Raw genomic sequence first — 6,000 nt, forward strand, 5'->3', positions numbered from 1 at the left:
AGGGGTTACTATCTACCATCAGTAGCCTCCTAGCCAAACTGGTATTCTTGCTTCTTGCTAAGTCCTGTCCACAGTGAAGGAATGGCTTGATTAAATTTTGTTTTCAGCAAAGTGGATGCTGCAGTCTCAAAGATAAATGTTCCTAGTTCTCACACGGTTTTGTTCTTCTCGAGGTTGTCAGGTGGCCAAGAGTAGATGGTTGTTTTCCCCGTTGGCTCAGACCAACAGATTCCTGCTTGACAGAATACCATCTCTGGGTTCTTTGGAATACAAGGAAATTCCAGTGTCTTTGGGAGAGGCCTCAGGGAGACACAAAAGACAATGCTGCAACTGCCGTCACCCATGCCAGGGAGTCCGGGGTCATGGTCTGGCGTCCTACTCTCTGGTCTCACAGATACACTCAGTGGACTTTGGCCAGGGAGCACCCCCCTCCCCCAAGTAATGGGAGCATTGCAGAGATAACCCCCACTGTTCTATTGCTGAGGAATTCAGGCACACTGCTCAGGGAGATGCCACTGGAAGGGTGGGACAAAGTCACTCTTTGGTCTCATCTCCAGGCCTCTGCCTCTTCCAGTCCTCAACATAAGGAGACTGATTCCCTGAAAAGACTTCTTGACAAAACAAGTAGTATTTGGTAACTGTTCATAATTATTATTTTTCATCCCTACAAGAATGAGATCACAAGTCATATATGGTTCTGCATCTCATGCAGATCCTATAGCCATTGATTCTAATTTTTAGAATGTACCAATTCTGTTAGCTTTTATTTCTTCAGTCTTTTATGGATATAGATAGATGATAGATAGACAGATGATAGATAGATATGACAGTCTATCTACTGCTTGCAGATTTTAAAGTATATTTAGTCAATGGTGAGTAGAACTTTATTTTGGTTTTAAAAATTTAACCTTATGAGATGCCTGCTGACATTTATTTTAAAATTGTTTTATTCAGTTCCTTTTTTCTCTTGCACCCTGTGGAGAATGTTTATGGACTACAGATATTAAGCACTTTGCTAAGGAACAGAAAGCTGCAAGATAAAATATGTACTTCACCTGAGTGGTTGCATAGAAACTGGCCATGTGTCTGAATCTTTAAGAACTCAAGTGGAAAGTATGCTTACAAGTTTAAAGGGCAGAATCACAACACACAGATTGAATTAGAATGACTGCAGGATTGTTTCAGGATTATAAGACTTCTACGTAAAAGAAGTTAATAAAAGGCGTATTAAGGTAAGTCCCTTATAATTATGATTTTGAACAAACTGCTTTAAATTACGCTATAGCATGAACAAATAAAAACAAAACGAATCAAGGGATATAAGGATCGCTGGGGCTCGGAGCCCAGAACAGCAGACCAAGGCAGTCATAGAGAGGAGACCATGCGTGCCCCTGCAACCAGAAGTCCAGCAAGAGTTAGCTCAGAGACACAGCAGGAAGAGGCTTTGTTTTTCAGTGATTTCAGTGCCCTAAAGGCAATAGCTAAGACTGGAGCTGGAGAGTGTGAATGAAATCGGAACCCGTGGCTGCTGTTACTGTTGTTATTGGTTTCGGTCTCAGCATTGTTTGAGAGGTCGTAGACAAGCTGACTCTCAATTTCAGATGGAAAAACAGGGAGCGAGAATTGGAAGGGAAATTCTGACAATAAAATGCAATGACAGGGCACTAGCTTTTCTGGCTTTTCACTCTGTGCCATTAGAAGCGGAGACGGTAGTCCGGGGGCATGAGTAGACATGAGAATCAGTGGCACAGAACAGAATCTAAGAATAAAATGTAAAGGTGTAGGGAAAGCTTAGGGATGCTGTCCCAGATTATGGAGTAGTTGATCTTCAATCTCCTTGATGTTATTTATTAATTTAACACATGACAAAAATGGCATTTTGAAGTAGTGAAAAAAAGATGCCTTATTTAATTAATGGTTTGGAGGTAACTAGATAGTCAGTGAGGGCAGAAATGATTAAATTCTGTCTTACAGTTCATCAAAATATATTTCAGGTGGATCAAAGGTTTAAAACTAAAAACAAAACTGTAAAAATATTAGAAGAAGCCGTTTGAGAAAGTCTAAATAAATCAGATTGAGGATAGCCTTTCATGTTTGATACAAACCCAGAAGAAAGTATTAATAAAAATGATAAATTCAACTGAATAAAAAATTTTTAAAATATGCTAGGCCAAAATCATAAGTAAGATCAAAAGACAAACCGTAGACAAAACTATCTGCATTTCCTATTCAGGCAAAGGGCTAATTTCTCTGCTATATAAAGAACTTCTAGGAATCAATAAGGAATGGATCAACAATTCAACAGAAAAATAGATCAAAAATAAAGATAGAAAATAGAAAAAGAATCAAACATCGTTTAAACTTATGAAAAAATGCTCCAATCACTCAAAATGAGACTGCAAATTAAAACTACATTAAACATTCATTTTCTACCTATCAGACTAGCAAAGATAAGAAATTATAAAACTGTGGTGGTGAAAGTATGAGAAAACATACTTTGCTATGCATTGCTGGAGAGAACATAGATCAGTACAATTTCTATGGAATTCAATTTGGCAATATCTATTAAAATGAAAAACCACTTACCCTTGACCCAGCAATTCCACTTCTTGGAGTTGATTCTTCAGATACTCTTACACATGTAAAATAACATATGGACCAAATTGTCACCACAGTATTATTTGTAAAAACAAAAGACTAGAAACAATTTAAATAGAGCTGGTTATGTAAATTATGGAACATCTTTCCCATGATGTAATTCCAAAGAAATAATAAGCTTCTATAAAAAAAGGAGGGAAAAAATGTATGTGCTGATAAAAAAACTTCTAAGATTTTCAAGATATACATATTTGTTGAATGAATGAATATGTTATTAAGTGAAAAGTCAAGGTTCGAATTATATGCATTCTCCTATTCAACAAATACCTTTGAGCATCTTCTCTGTGTCAGGTATCACACTCTATACTTGGGATGTGTCCATAGCAAAGCAAAGATCTCAGTCACAGTGCTTACATTCTGTTAAAGGGACCATCAATAGACAACAAATGTGAACATCATATGGTATATTGGAAACTGGTGAGTTCCATGGCTAAAAGTAGAGCACGGTGTGGGAGATCCAGGGGGCTGGGAGAGGAAGAGGTAACGTGCGTTGTTACAAACAGCGCGGTCAGGTTGGGCCTTAGCAAAATCTGAACAGCCTTGGAGGAGGCGAGGGCCTCTGTGGAAGGTGTCTGTGAGAAGAGAGTGAGTAAAAGGTCCTCGGGCAGGACTGTGTGTGCTGGGCGCTGGGAGCAGCTGAGAAGCTGGGCAGAGTGAGCTGGAAAGAAGATAGGAAGAAGGTTCGGAAGGTGATGGGAGACTGGCCCACGCACGGCCTTGTGAGGAGGCTGACTTTTATTCTGCGTGAACAAGGAACCATGCAGGGTTCGGAGGCCCGGCGTGGCACGTTGTGGCTTCCAGGGTAGCAGGATTCCTCTGGTGCTCTGGGGAGACCAGGTGTGGGAGAGCCGGGTGGCAGCAGCAGGAGCACTGGGGCAGTTGGAGGAGAGTGATCCTGCCGAGAGGAGCTGGTGGCCGCCACCTGGGAGATGGCAGAGGCGGTGGCGAGCGGAGACCAGATGCTGGAAGTGTTTTCAAAGCCGTGAGCAGGCTTTCCTGACAGACTGGATGGGGTGTGTGAACGAGAGAGGAGTCAGGGGTGACTGAGCAGCCTGAAGGCTTGGGGTCATGACGGGCAGGGTGGGAGAGCTGCAGGGGGAGCTTTTTGGGCCGAAAGAGCAGGAATTCAATTTTAACATGTTAAATTTGAAACATCTATTAGAGATCGAAGTGACTGTTTAATCAGTGTCATCTCTAGATGGTACACAGAGCCATGAGTACAAATATGTTACCACATGTTTGCTTGTGTGAGTGTAAAATATCTCTTTTCTAGACATATACAAAAACCTGGTCATGCTGCTTGCTTGCTTCTTTAGGAGAGAATTGAGTGGCTGGGGATCAGGTGTTGAAAGGAGCCTTAGCTTTCATTGTATACCATTTAAACCTTTTCATTTTGACCCATATGAATATATTACAGTATAAATTAACATAATGTTTAAAAGATAAAAATTACAAACCACATTATAAAACTCCTACATAATGGTGACTGTGTTTTTCCCCATTGTTAAAAAAATTTTTTAATGCTGAGAAAAGGGTAGATTAGTTTTACTGATTCCAAAGACATTTATTGAATATGTCATATATGATACTGAAATGTTTTAAACATTTATTTATTTGGCTACCTCTGGTCTTAGTCGCGGCATATGGGGTAGGGATGGAACCCAAGGTCCCCTCAATTGGGAATGCAGAGTCTTAGCCACTGGACCACCAGGGAAGTCCCATACTTTGTATACATTACTCTGCAACTTGCCTGTTTTCACCTAACATTATGTTTTTGAGATCTATCCATGTTGATACATGCCGCTGTCTTATTTAAAGAGATGTGAAATCATAGCAATTTTTATTTGGTTATGTTTCATCAGGACACCATACATGAATTGGAATTGAATTATTTGCTTAATGCCCTGAAACATTAAAACTCTACTCCCAAAATGTGTGTCACATTGCCCCAGGGCACTGTAGCAAACTCACTGGAGTGAAGTAGAATATTTTCAAATTTCAAGGAAAACACAGCAGCATTTGTCAGATACCACACAGACTACTACTATTAGTTGTTTAGACCTATTAGATACTTGTTTTAGCCTAGGTCCAAATAGTAAGGCACTTCTTTTGGCCTAGGGATACCATGAAAAATTATTGAGACGTGAAAGTCACCAGGAACTGAGATAGTTTGAGAATCTCTACATTAAGAATAAGAGATCCATGAATACGTGTTCTGTCTCTGGCTTCCCTACCTGGTGTACAACTATAGCAATTACAGGCAGGGTGCCTCTGAGAAACTGACCAGCCCAGCCTTGCAAACCTCAATCTACTTCATTAATAAAAACAGTAAGTGATGATATGGTGCACCTAAAAGGAATAATGTTTTAAAACTCTGGCAAACTGCCTAAGATGAGTACCTAAATTGCTTCAAATATATGGTTTTTCACCAAAAATCCCCCCCCCCACTATGATAAACCTTAAATGTGCATTTAGTTATTTACTTGTGCCAGGAATGGGGCAAGCACTGAGAGAGGGTCAGGGAGGGGTATGGGTGTTGAAGAGGGGGAGACTTTGGGCATGGTTTTTGTTTTGTTTTGGTTTGGTTTTTTTGGAAGATTTATTATTTTATTTATTTATTTTGGTCTCCGTTGCTGCATGCGGGCTTTCTCTAGTTGTGGCGAGCAGGGGCTACTCTTCGTTGAGGTATTTAGGCTTCTCAGTGCGGTGGCTTCTCTTGTTGCAGAGCACAGGCTCTAGGCATGCGGGCTTCAGTAGTTGTGGCACATGGGCTCAGTAGTTGTGGCTCGTGGGCTCTAGGGCTCAGGCTCAGTAGTTGTGGTGCACAGCCTAGTTGCTCCGTGGCATGTGGGATCTTCCTGGATCAGGGCTCAAACCCGTGTCCCCTGCATTGGCAGGTGGATTCTTAACCACTGCTCCACCAGGGAAGTCCTGGGCCTGGTTTTTAAAGAAAAACAAATCAGCCAGATTTTACTTATAAGCCTGTTTCTGACGATTTAACCTATGAGTCATTCCTTCCGAGAGACCAGGAACTCAGCTTGAGGAAAATTATTGAATACATAAACCCCATTTCATCACAAAGGATGGCATCAGGGACCCTGATTTAGGAATGCTTGCATTCCTGCTTAGTACCACTAGGGGCACTACCAGGGACACTCCAGTTTTCTGCAGAGGGAGGTGAATGAGAAGACAGTAAAGGTGATGATGTCCTTCTCCTCCACCGTGGACACATCGCATCCTCTGTAATCCTAGGGCTGAGTCCACCTGCCTTGCTTCACTGGTCCCTATTTTACATAAACTCAGTGTAGTATTTCTTCCACCTTCTATTTAAATATAAAGAGC

This window comes from Hippopotamus amphibius, chromosome 6 (assembly GCF_030028045.1).
Source record: "Hippopotamus amphibius kiboko isolate mHipAmp2 chromosome 6, mHipAmp2.hap2, whole genome shotgun sequence".
NCBI classification, from domain to species: Eukaryota; Metazoa; Chordata; class Mammalia; order Artiodactyla; family Hippopotamidae; genus Hippopotamus; species Hippopotamus amphibius.